This window comes from Eumetopias jubatus, unplaced genomic scaffold (genome assembly GCF_037043125.1).
Source record: "Eumetopias jubatus isolate StellerSeaLion01/CBP00866 unplaced genomic scaffold, mEumJub1_p1.0 scaffold_15, whole genome shotgun sequence".
Taxonomy (NCBI): domain Eukaryota; kingdom Metazoa; phylum Chordata; class Mammalia; order Carnivora; family Otariidae; genus Eumetopias; species Eumetopias jubatus.
In genome coordinates this window covers 59,552,859-59,566,511 of record NW_028274821.1, presented here as the reverse complement: position 1 = coordinate 59,566,511, position 13,653 = coordinate 59,552,859, and the positions used below count along the sequence as shown (strand labels likewise).

The 13,653-nt window shown below is 40.0% G+C and overlaps 1 protein-coding gene across 5 annotated transcripts in view; it reads left to right on the top strand.

The window, feature by feature from the left end:
• The window catches only part of RNF38 (ring finger protein 38), a 130,363-nt gene that overhangs the window by 78,177 nt on the left and 38,533 nt on the right, over window positions 1-13,653 (top strand). The window contains exons 1-2 of one of the 5 annotated variants that reach the window (XM_028108669.2): window positions 5,193-5,298; window positions 12,699-12,848. The exons of 1 other annotated variant lie outside the window; for it this stretch is intronic. The gene's annotated coding sequence lies outside the window, so the exon portion shown is untranslated. Of the gene's footprint in view, window positions 1-4,790; window positions 4,809-5,192; window positions 5,299-12,698; window positions 12,849-13,653 lie in introns of those variants that run through there. 3 more of the 5 variants (XM_028108666.2, XM_088019167.1, XM_028108670.2) reach the window with 3 other exon arrangements.

The window sequence follows — 13,653 nt, the reverse complement described above, 5'->3', positions numbered from 1 at the left end:
ACTTTTGGGACCTGCCAAAAAAAGGTGTTGGGTAGAGAATGACCTTCCTTTTGGGAGGAGGTGACCTTTATAATGAAGAAGCAGTTTCCCACTATTAACACTGTCAGGAATAGGGTTGTGCTGTCATCATATCCATTGCCAAGTCTCCTGACTGTAATGTCAACTCCAACCCCAACCACTATTGCTGAGGTAGTGGCCTCTGTTTTGTGTTCTAACATAGCATTAATCATTCTCCCATGTAAATATGTATTTACTTAAGTGTGTAAAGGAATAAGAAAGCCTATAGCCTCAGAGTCACCTCTCTTGTATAAAGATCCTTCAGATAATCATTATGTTTAGATAGTTTGTGATGTCTTAGAAATGCAAAATTGAGCACCAAACCAAATTTTATATTTACTATTTGGCAGACTATTTAACTATCACTTATGTAAAATTTATTTGTGCTTATTGTTTATGCAGTATGCTCAAAAATGTATTGCCAGCAGAACTCTTCAAATTCACAGAACTGGAAGTTAGTTTTCTAGAAACAGATTTTGAGTTCAGTATGAGATCTTTCTTAAGTCTATCCTAACATTATAGTTGTTTTTCCTTTGTTAAAAATAAGGAAGAGACAGGGGCACCTGGCTGGCTCAGTCGTGGAGCATGAGACTCTTAATCTCAGGGTTGTGAATTTGAGCCCCACATTGGGTACAGAGAATTCTTAAAAATAAAATCTTTAAAAAATATAATTCTAAGTTCAGTTGGCTAACCAGCAAATTCTTTTTTTTATTATGTTATGTTAATCACCATACATTACATCATTAGTTTTTGATGTAGTGTTCCATGATTCATTGTTTGCATATAACACCCAGTGCTCCATGCAGTACATGCCCTCTTTAATACCCATCACCAGGCTAACCCATCCCACCACCCCCCTCCCATCTATAACCCTCAGTTTGTTTCTCAGAGTCCATAGTCTCTCATGGTTTGTCTCCCCCTCCGATTCCCTCCCTTCATTTTTCCCTTCCTGCTGTACCTCTGAAACAAATAATACACTATATGTTAAAAAAAAAGAAGATAACCAGCAAATTCTACCAAATATTTAAAGAAGGCATAACACCATTCTTACAGAAACTATTCTAGAGAGTAGAAAAAGAGAGAACACTCCCTGATTCATTTCTAAGGCTAGCATAATCTTTGTAACAAAACTTGACAAAGACATTACAAAAATGGAAAATAACAGCTATTGTCATTCAAGAACACAGATGTAAAAATCCTTTTTTATTTTTTAATTATTTTTTTAAAAAAAGATTTTGTTTGAGAGAGAGAGTACATGAGTGGGGGAAGGTCAGAGGGAGAAGCAGACTCCCCGCTGAGCAGGGAGTACGATGCGGGACTTGATCCTGGGACTCCAGGATCATGACCTAAGCCGAAGGCAGTCGCGTAACCAACTGAGCCACCCAGGCGCCCCACAGTTGTAAAAATCCTAACCAATGTGTTAGCAAACCAAATCCAACATATATAATAAGGGTAATAAAATAAGATAGGATTTTATTAGGAATGCAAAATTGGTTTAACATCCAAAACCAGTCAATGTAATTCACATATTAACAGAAAAATTATATGATTATCTCATAGATGCAGGAAAATTTGATAAAATTAAACATTCCTTTATGATAAACTTTTAATTAGAAATAAAAGAGAACTCTCTTAATTGCTAAAGGGATATGCAAAAAGCCTATCGCAAACATACTTAATGGTGAAATGTTGGAAGTTTTCCAGTTTGGGAATAAGACAGAAGTGCATGTTCTCTTTGTTTCTCTTTAGCATTGTGCTAGAAGTCCTAGCCAATGCAGTAAGACAAGACAAAGAAAAGGAAAAATGTGTTGGAAAGAAAGAAATTGAATGATCATTATTTTCTGCCAATGGGATTATATGTACAGAAAATTCAAAAAGATTAAGATACACTATTAGAATTATGTGTAATTAAATTATAGCTATATAATTATATAATATACATGTATATAACTATAGGTATTTTTAGAATTAGTAATTATATATAAAACCTGGAATAAACCAAAGAACAGAAATATGTAAGACTTGTATCGAAAATGTAAAGCAATATTGAAAAGAAGTTGGTGACTCAGGTAAATAGAAGGATGCATCTTGCTCATAGATTGAAGATAAGTTTTGTAAAGATTCGTCTCTAGATCCAGCCCAGCCCAGTCAAAACCTCAGCTGTTATTCCCATGTATTAGAATGGTAGGTCACCACAGTAAATAATCCCAATGACCAGACATATTTGAAGGAATTTTAATATTTTCCTATTTGGTAAGCAGTGATTGGTATATTTTTATTTTAGAAGTGAGGGGACTTAAATTACTTGGGTACCTCAGGAAGAACTTTTTAGTAGCATTCAGTTTTTACTTCTGTTGTGAAAAATGATTTTAAAGAGCAGTCTTGGAGTCAGAAGTCTCAAAAAGCTCTTGCTACAATCAGTTACTTTGCAAGTTTTGTGCTGTCCCTAACCATATGTGGCTATTTAAATTGATCCTAGTAAATTCATTGGATGCCCTAGCCTCACCTCAGTTTGAGTGCTCAGTAGCCACATGTGGCCTCCTTTTGGATGGTGCAGATATTGACCATTTCTAGCACAGAAAGTTTTACTGGACACCACTCCAACAAGGCTTTGCACCTTTTTGAACAGACACCAAATAAAATTTTAGGTGGACTGGGGTTGAGCAACTGTTCTAATTTACCACCTGCCACATTGGGTGGTCAGAAGTGGCTCAGCTTAAAGCCTATTTCACTGATTGGGTGTTTATTAGCAAGATACTAGATTTTCTGGTGAAGAAAATCAATTAGAGAAGAAATTGCAGTACAAATTTCAAACTATCCAACCTTGAGTTGTGGGATTATTGTTTACATCTAAGCAGACTTCTTGGGTTAAGCCCTAAGAGCCCAGGTAGCCAAGATCTTAATCATTTGAGAAGTTTTCTCATGGAGTTTGCCTCACAAAGAATTGGCTGAGGCCCAAGGGGATTCACATTAAGCTTAAGGAGTGGAAACCCTGAAGGACTGTAATAGATTTTTGCTGCTGAGATTCAGCACTTGAATCTGGCTCTTTTGATTAGAGAGCTCTCAAATGGTAATTTTTTCCTTCCCTTTCCCAACTTTTTTCTTCCTTTCCTCCTCTCATCACATAGCTAATATCCAAGTATACAAGAAAAGTGGTTTCAGAGTGGTCTGGATTATGTAAGGAAGCTTGTGCAGCTGAGGTTCTGCTGGAAAGCTAGGTGAATCTACAGCAGTAGATGGGGAATTATGAGGGACTCAAGTTAGAAACCGATTGCATTGGATGCATCTAAAAGTGTGGTGTAATCATCCACAAACTGGCTGCTTTGGAAGACAGTGTTTTGGGAGGAGGAGTCAGCTAGATAAAAGGACTACATAATTGGGGGTGTGGGGCTGGGGGGAGGGGATGTATTTATTGGGGCCTGTTATATCATTCTAGTTTCTCTTTGTCTAGGAATTGTAAAAGCTTGTGATTTATTGCTGGAACTTTGATTCAGAGTTGCTAAGCACCTGCTTTTGTGTTTCAGGCTGTAGGTTTGGACCTTGGGGTTCCAGAGCCAAAACAGAGAGCCAGTGCTCCATCTGATACGGGAGACAAATGTTCACAAATAATTACCATATAGTGTTATTCATACGTATTCAAAAGATCCTTGAACATCAGTTTAGTCTGATTCCTTAATTTTCTACTACAGGCAGCTGAGGCCCGCCCAGAGCAGGAAGGAGCCTGGTTTAAGTAATGCCAGAACTAGAACCTGGATTTTTTGTTTTTTAAGATTTTATTTATTTATTTGACAGAGAGAGACACAGCGAGAGAGAGGGAACACAAGCAGGGGGAGTGGGAGAGGGAGAAGCAGGCTTCCCGCGGAGCAGGGAGCCCTATGTGGGGCTCGATCCCAGGCCGCTGGGATCATGACCCGAGTCGAAGGCAGACGCTTAACGACTGAGCTACCGAGGCGCCCCTAGAACCTGGATTTTTTTAATGATTGGACTGCCCTAAAATATGATCACCATCTTGATGGCATCAACCATTTTCCTATCTGCATAAAGCCCACTTCTTGCATAATGCCCCCTTGATGGCCCACTTTTCCTCAGATACCACTTAACTGTCTTTTCCTTGCATTTATTATGCTTTTATGGTATATCTATCTTCCCTTTTAGATCGCAAATGTGATCAGGACAGGCAGCATGCCGGCTGCGTTCTTTGTACCCATCTCATTTCCCATCCTTAGCATGGTCTGAATAACTGTCAGGTTTAATAATCCTTAAGAGTTGGACGCGTTGGGTTCCAACCTGTTTTGTTTCTTTGTGAGACACCTTCGACTAATCACCTCCTTCTACATCAATAAAAATTCCACTTCTGGGTCCACCTGAATACATATTATATTGTGAATTGAGTGAGGTTACTGTTTGATTGCCGAGTTTTGGAGGAGGGAGGCACGGCCCAGAAGGCATACTTTAGGGAGAGATGTGTACGAACTGGGAGACACTGCCGGCCCCAGGGTCCCGTTCAGTAGCTGGTAGCCTTGCTGTGCGCCCGGGTTGAGAGGCGGGCGAGGGCGGGGCTGCGCAAGGGCGCTGTGAGAAGGGCTCTGTTGCCGGAACTAGTCCTAATCGCGCGCCCGGACGCGCGCAGCGCCGCCCCTCCCCTTCCCCCCTCCCCCGCGGGGTGGAAACAAAGGGGGCTCGGCGCGCGGAGCCGAGCCTAGGGGGAAAGGGGCGGAGCGTGTGGTGGTCTCGCGCTTTGTGCTCGCTAGGTTTGTTCCTCTTGGGGGACGAGGTGGGGAGGCGGGCGGCGACCTCGAACCGAGAAGTGGGAGTGCCGCGTGCTCGCGCATCTTGCGGCCTGGTGGCGAGGGGCGTCGCCTGCGCGCGCAGCGGAGGATAGTGCGCCGGCGCGGCACGCCGTGTTCGCGAGCAGCGAGGCGGGGTGCGGTGGGGCGGGACGGTTCCGCGGCCCCGGCATTTAGGGCCCGGGGGCGGAGAGGATGGAGCCCCCGAGGCGTTAGCCGACTTTGTCAGCTCTGAGCGTGCAGCTGTTTCCTGGCGCGGCCCGTGTGATGGTGCCGGGAGGAAGGAAGCGCCGAGACAGCGCCTCGGTCGGAGCCCGGGTTCCGGGGGTGAGGAGGCCCGGGGACGGCGGAGCTGGCGAGCTGGCCGCTGGCTGGGCGAGCGGTCACAATAGGAGGCGGCGGCCTAGCAAGGAGCCGCGGGAGCAGCCCCGCAGGGCGGAGCCTCCCCTCGCAGGTACTGGCCGCGGCCGTTGGTTCCCGCGTGAGGGCGGGACGGTCTGAGCCGCAGGCCGTTGGGAGCCTGCGGGGCCGCTCCCGGCAATCAGGAGGAGGTGTGGTTGCCCGGTGCTTTGGCGGGGCGCGGCCCGGCTGCCCGGCGCTCTTTGTTCCCGTGGCGGCGGCGTGGAGGTGTGGGTGCAGCCAGCGGGAGCGCCGACCCGCCGCCGCCTGGCAGATGGCCTCTCGCGCGCGCTCCCTCCCGTTTTGCCGAGGCGCAGGTGAAATGATGTCACCCAGGAGAACGCGGAACCGGTTTCGAAGGGTCCTTTCGCGTCCTTCTGCTCTGCGGGTTTCTGGGCAGCCTGCGTTTTGTTCTCAGGGCATGGAAGTTCTTCAGGGCTGAAGAATGAGAGAGGTTGGTTTTGAACCGGGAATTTTTCAAATTATTGAGAACTAAAGAAAATAAAGTTTTTGTTTCCGTGTGTAGGACCTGTAAGAGACACAGTTTTTTCTTTGTGCTACAAAAGTTGGGTATGCTAATTTTTCCACCATAAATAGAAATGCATACTTAACATATGTCATTGCTGGCATCATGTGAATTGCCTTCTCTTACGTGGCGCACTTCACTTTGAAATTTTAAGTGTATGCAACTCATACCCAAGCGGTTTGTTACTTTAGAATTGCGAACCTTTTGGGATCCTGTTTGGCCTTGATTATAGGTGCTGTTGTTAATACATTTACTTAAGTTCCTTTCAATAGCAAGCAGCCCAGGCAACTAGGCTCAAGTTAAAAATCCATTCGCAGTTTTTGTGAAATCAAAACTTAACAAAAATCTAAGGACAGTTGGGATCAAAGTAAAATTTTTCCTGTCTTCAGACAACATACTGGAAAGGAAGAGATAGGACTTCCATAGAAGTAACAATACAAGACCAAATATAGTTGTTGGATCAGTTGCAGTGAAGTTGGGACATACTTGGAATCAAAAGATGAAATTACGAACTGGATTTTTAAATGAGAATTGTGTGTCTTCACATACTCCTTTCTCCAGTTCTTTCTAACTTGTAAACTTATTGGAGTAATGTTTCTTTTTTGAAAACATATTAAACCTTAAATCTATTCATTACAGGAGTTTAATTTTAAGTTGATTAATATAATTTTCTGTGAGACTTATCTCTGAGAGATTTGCTAGACTTTAAAGGCTATAGTTAAATGAATTTTACCACAAACTGGCCATGTGGGCCATAGGGCCTCATCTGCAAAATATGAAAGTTGGATGTAAATGATGTCTGTGGTCCCTCCACCTCTGATATCTTCTCTGATTCTGGAAGGTAGTTGTTTCTGTACTTGTGGTGGTTTATGTACCCATCCTGTTTTTATAGCTGAACTAAGTTTGCAAGTATTAATATGAGTAAATGTTGACAACCTGATTTTTGAGGGAGGGTAGACATAGGATGGCATAGTTAGACATAACTGAATCTGTTAGCATCATAATGTGGAGTGTAGATCTCTTGTCTCTCTTCCAACAGCGTTGGATGAACCTTTTAGTTACATTGCCAGACTCTTTATTTGTGCTCACTTTTACTTTTTTTCAAGGTTGTGGGTGGGAAGTATGGATGAGAAATCCTTGAATAAAAATCTCAAATGATCTGTATGGAAAGATCTTTGTCTTCTAGTCTGTTCCATCTATTTCTCTCTCTGCTGCCCGTTTTGTTTAGGCCACTGTCATTTTGTAATTCACTTTGCTGGTTTTTGTTTAGTGTCTGGGTCTACTTACTAGTTTTTTGTTGTTGTTTGGTTATTTTCTTATTAACCATATATATCAGGCATGTGTTTTCAGTTTTCTGCTTTGGTTAACTCAGCTTGTTTTATTTTTCTCTGGAGAGTATACAGATTGGAAACACATTTGAATATAGTTTTGGTCTAGTTCATTCATTCAGCAAATGTTAAATTCTTGAAGTGACTGCCTTTGTGGAGGAGATGAAGCAAATGCTTTAATTCTGTATAGTAAATTATCAAGTGAGAAATTTGAGCAAATAGAAGAAGAGGGTTCATTTACACAGTCTCAGTTTTTCCACAACTCTTGTATCTTTTCATGTACCTTTCTTAAGGACTTGAGTACCTTACCTTTTCCTCCTTTATGTTAGAGGGCCCTATTCCTCGTTTAGTTCTTGTGGAATTGCCCCTCATCAGACAGTCTCTTTGAGGGCAAGAATAATTTTTTCCCCCAGGTATTCATAGCATCTAGCATATAGTAGACATACAATAAATATTTGAATTATGAATTTAATAATAGTAAAGAGTCTAGTCACACTTTATCTTTTCAGATGTATATTTATATAAATTTTTCATACTGGTTTGGACTGGTCATGGTCTAGATACTTTCCAAATCTGTGTAATTCTTAAGAGAGAAATCTTGAAGAGATACTTTAGAGCATTGTGCTAAGAGATTACCAGCATAAATAAAATTATTTTAGATGTACTTCTTTGCTGGGAGAATAATCTTTGTGCCGGCAAATCTGGATGTGGAAGGGAAAGAAAAAAACTTAAAATTTTTTTTGTAACTTATTTTTCTAACCCTTACATCCACCTTTTCAGTAGATGTTACGGTTAGAGACCTCCTTATTGCATGTACATCCCCCTCCCCGCCGATTAATTTATGGGACTGTGGGGTTAGGGAAAGGATGGTGGAGCCTTTCAGCTATTTTCACCAAACCTTGTTGTGTTGTGCTTCCAGAAAGACATGAACCCAGTTTGTTGTTTGCCTTAACTCAAGAATGGAAGTAATAGTTTGTTTTAGAAAATGATTGCCCCAGTGCTGAACAGCAGTGATCTCCCTCAGTAGGTAGTACCAGTTCTTGAATGGGTTAAGGCTGCATGGTAGTCCACCAAGCATGTTACCATTATTTTACTTAGCAAATGTTTATTTGTTAAACTTTTAGGTTACTTCTAGTTCCTTTTTAAATTGTTGCTATTACTGTACTGTGATGAACATACTTGTGCATGTGGCTTTTCCCTTATTTTGGGGTATTCCCATATTGGAGTATAACCTGAGAATTTATCAGATGAAAGATTACTGATTCAGACTGTTCAAATAGTTAATAAAATCTACTTGATTACTTTCCAGGAGATTAACATTTGCCATCATGGAAGCAGTGAGAATATGTGGATTTTTAGATAATTTGGATTTGACCTTTTCGTTTTTTAGGTACCCAGACTTGCACCTAGAGGAAGACTTGGAGGAGTCAACACTAAGCATCTGACTCTTCATCTTTTAGTTTGGTTTGGTTTGGTTTTTTTCCCCTCTTCTAATAGGCTGTGATTTGAGTGCTTTTGACCAGTTGCTTTGCTGCTAGTAACAATGAACTCCCCCCCCCCCCACTGGAGAGTAATGTGGTTGTTTTGGGGAAGACTATTTGGCCTTATAGCAATTTATTTTGAAGAAAGTAGATTATTTTAATGCTGGCCTAGAGGTCATGTACCTGCGTATCTTCTGCCTCACCTGTATGAGAAAAATGTAAATGAACGAAGAAGGAAGCTGCTGTCAGAAGTGATTTTGGAGGAAGCAAGTTCTGGGACAATGTCTGGACTCTAAGTCTATGTTATTTTTAGCACCATGACTGATAATAATTAGACTCTTCAAGACAGGTTAAATTGTTGGTTGTATTATAGTTTACCACACGGCGAAAGGCCACATTAAACAAAAGATGGCCTAAAATAGTACCATATTGGTGCTTAAAATGTTAAACTTTTCTGTAACTTTAGTCTTGTGAAACAGGTGCTTTTCTCAGTTATGTTGGGCGAATTAGTCATATAGTTATATGTAAATAAACATTAAAAATGAGAAGTGTGGGGAGTTGCAAATTAATCAGGTCTCAGGGATGTTTTCTTGGCAGGACTTTTTAAACATAGGTTGCATCCTGAGTGAAGACTGAAGTTACTGTATCTTTGTAATGTTCAACAGTTGCCAGGTTAGAGAATAATACAATTGTATCAGTTTCCAGTATGGTATACTTTAAGTAATTTTAAATGAGGAAGATTGAGGGAAGTAATGGAAAGTTATGTCAGAAATAATTTACAAGGAAATATTTTTTGAATACTTAAAATAGACTTAGTGGAATAGTTTTTTATAATCCAATTAGATTACAAAAAATGTTACTTTTTTGGGTAAGTTTTATTTATTTAAGTAATCTCTACACCCAACATGGGGTTTGAACTCAAACCTGGAGATCAAGAGTCACTTGGGGCTCTTTTAATTGAGCCAGCCAGGTGCCCCAAGAATGTTACTTTTAAAATTCTTAAAGGTGTTTTAGTGGGTTGAACATGGATTTTAGAGCCAGGTGGACTTAGCTTCAAATTTTGGTTCTGGTATTCATGAGATATGTGGCTTTAAGCAAGTCAGTTAACCTTGACTTGCAGTGTGTAAAGATCAGAGAGCTAATTCAGTTCCTAGCATGAAGTTAGCTATTATCAGATTTTAAAAACTGCTGTATTGCTTAGATAAAAATGTCTTAATTTATCATCAAATTAATACAGCTAAAATTCTGGAGAAGAAACTTTCTTCAGGTGTGGTACAGCAATTTCTGTTCTATTCTATACATAATGTCATGTTAGTTTTCTGTTGTGTGTAACAAATTACCACACATTTAATACCTTAAAACATGAATCTCTTATCCCACAGTTTACATGGATCAGGAATCTTGATTTGGGTTAAGCTGCAGGGCCCTCTGTGAGGGATTTTACCTCTCTGGTGCTGTGATGTCATGAGAAGTTTGACGTCCCCTTCCAGGCTCACTGGTTGTTGGTTCAATATGGTTTTTGTAATTGTAGGACTGAAGTCCCCCGTTTTCTTACTGTCAACTGGTGACCCTCTCAGCTCCTAGAGGGTGTCTCTGCCACATGGGCCCATTCATATGCCTTCTGACAAACATAGTGGTTGCCTACAGGGTTGACAGGAGAATCTCTTCAGGAAGGGGTCAGTTCCTCTTCTAAGAGCTTTCTTTAAGTTGGGCTTACCTTGATTAACTTAAAATCAACTGACTTAGGATCTTAATTACACTTAAATCCCTTCACTTCTGTGAATGCATTCGTATAATTAGGTTATATAATTTCACCTAACCATGGAAATGAAATCCACTCTATTTATAGTCCTGCCTACACACCATGGAGGGATGGAGTATACAGGAGATGTGTACCAGAGGTGGGAATCTTGGAGGCCGCCTCAGAATTCTGCCTTACATGGACACACAAAATGATTATATGTGATTTTATCCAGTGGGTGCACCCGGTTTCAAGCCCATCTATCATTTTGTGCTGGATCTGTATTAACGAAAGCATTTGAATATAGCTTTTCTCCTTTTTTTTTTGGTCCTCCCTTTTTATAGACAAATGGAGCTTTTGACCGAAGGAAATTGTTGTGGGTAGGAGAGGAATATGCTTGAAAATTACTAATTTATGAGCATAAGGGCCAGGGTTTGCCAGAGTTTTGTTTTTGTTTTCTTATATATGACTGAAATCTTAAGTTTTCAAAGGAACAAAGAATTAAGGAGAGAGGAAACCTGACTCCCTGATCTCTGTTTGCCAAGCTAGCCACTTGTACTAGCAGTTTATAAGAGTGCTCCTCATGCAGACTGCTTCAGGTATGATAGTTGAAGATAGGTGAGCTTTTTAAAACACTCTTCAAAGGTACCTTGCAAATTATAAGCTTAAGATTACAAAAAGAATACGAAACTTCTGTAAAGAAACAGACAAGAGAATTGCTTTGAAGTGGTGAAAGAACTTAGATTGAGTGAGGAGTCAGGAATGTGAAATACACTTCTTCCTATGAAATCTGTCTTCAGATAAACTCAAGGCTCCTACCTCTATTTTAATCTTTACCTGTATTCAGGCATTTAAAACATCATCTTTAGTTGGCTACTTTGCATTTTCTTTTTTAAACTAGAATAAGCTCCTTGAGGGCAGGATCCATGTTTTGTCTTCTAACAACTCTTGACTTTGCAAGAGGCATTCAGAGAATATTCCTTGATTCTGCACTTCATACTTCATCATAGTGGTAAAGAATATTAGCACACTCGTGTGTAGTGCAGAGATAAGCTTTAGCTCATGTTGAACATATTTTGTGTAGCAGTAGTAAAGAATTCTAAAGTTACTGCCCTCAAGTAATTTTTAGTCCTAGGAAGGTGTATGGAAATAATTTTCATCTTACCAGCAGGCCTGGTTATCTTTTTACCAGGCTCATGGCAAACCAGAAACAATTTATAAAGGTAACAGTTAAGGAAGGTTATTATAGAAGTATTATTAATGTTAATTAGCATGCCACTTCATGATCTGTGTCTGCCTTCCTCTCTGGTTACTTCTGTACTGGATAGTCAAACAACATTTTGCAGTTTCTTGACTATACTGCTGTATTTTGCCAGTTACCTCTCCATAGCACCCAGTGCCTAGTATAATCATAGGAAGATGATACTCTGTATATTGTATAGTGATTTGTTTTTGTTTCTTTTTCATAGCATACACTTCTTGAAAGTAGGAAACCATGCCTATCTTCTCGGTTTAGTGCCTGTCACAGAACAGACCTTTATATGTAAGGGAATGAATGAGACAGTGAAACTGAAAGCCAGACAGTGGTTTAAAGCACATGGTCTTCAGTGTAGGGGTAAGCAAGTTCACACACCTTAACTCCCAAGGGTAGTAGTTCATTCCACAGCATAGTGGTACAAGTGATGCTCATGATGTCCATGATTAAAAGTGCTGCAGATTTAAGTTTATATTACATATGAGTTTAAGGGGATAACCTATAATCAAGTCAAGCATTTAAAACGTGCAGTCATTTGCTTTGGGGCTTATGATCTTACCCTTTATTCTTTTAAGGTCACTAGTTTGTGTTGAATAGAACTGAGCTGTCCACAAACTCTTCTTTTTTATACCTATGGTAATTATAGAAGGTTTGCTACAAATGTTCTGAAATCTGTCTTCTTTGCATGATCATACAGAAGGTTAATTAAAAAAACAATGAAAAAATATTAATCTTAGTCACGATGGACAGTAATCTTTCTGTACCTGAAACATGATTTTACCTCAGGTATTCTTAACATGAAGTCTTATCTGTCCTTGAGTATTTTAGGATTTTAGAATTAATACCAACAGAAAAGATACTGATATTTTATGGGAAACATAGGATGGACCTTGCATTTTTGAGCAGTGCTGTTTTGTCTTTTAAAAAAGTTTTTGTAAGAGATCCGTTGCCAGAGGCAACCTTTGCCATCCTTATATTTGTTTTGATGTTTAAGATTTTTAATTTCTTTCCAGTCTCTGCTAACACAAATACCTAGAAAATCCAGACTGTCCTTCATAGACATGATTCTCCACATTGGTGCGGCTAGCCATGAACTATCCTTTTCTTCTCCCTCTTTTTCCCAGATATCTCCCGGGTCCAATTCAGCACCTCTACCTGGCCATCCTAACAAGGTGATTTGTGAAAGGGTGAGACTTCAGAGCCTGTTCCCTCTCCTCCCAAGTGATCAGAATACTACCGTTCAAGAGGATGCTCACTTCAAAGCTTTCTTACAGGTTCTTATATATTTACCCTTTCCCTACGTAGGGCTGAAAGTCACAGATACATTTTAGGTTGTTTCTAGGAAGGCTTAAAACAGAATTCTCAATATCTTCTTCTTATTTTCTGTTGTATATGGGAATAAGTATTCTTCTTAGAGGACTTCTTCAACATAACATTTTAGCCAGCTTTTCTGAAGAATGTTTGTCTTCTCTTGAGCTGCTGTTTATTATTTGACCACTTAATATTCTTGTTTTTTGATCTTTTGGTCTTAATCACTTGTCCTTATAGGCCAAGTTCTATAGGAAAGTAGATATATGAAGTTGTGTAGGAATGGAAAAATGGAAGCATGCAAGATAGTTTTTAAAGCCGTCACTACTTATTTGCTTAGTGCCCAGAGTTTGATAGTGATGTATATTTCAAAAAGAAAACATGGTAACTTACCTTCTATCACTTTTGGTCCCTGTAGGTAAAATGTAATTAAAATTTTTGTTATATATAAAATGAAAATAAATTAAGGCAGGGACTGTCATTAGTTTATTGACAAGATTGCTAGGATGTGCTCACATAAATTACTGGCAACTCAATTTCCAATCCATTACTCATGGAGAAGCATGTTTTAGTAATGGAAGTCAGTATTAGTATTACCAAAAGGAAACTAGTTATAAAATTGCTTCTGGATATTAGGGTTGTGGGCCAAGGCATATATTTGTATATGTGTGTATAAATCTGAGGTAGTGAGAGTCGCTCATCAAAGCTTGGACTTTTGGATAGAACTGGCTCATTTTCTGTTTGTGTGGGAGTGGTAGGTTGGGGCTTGGG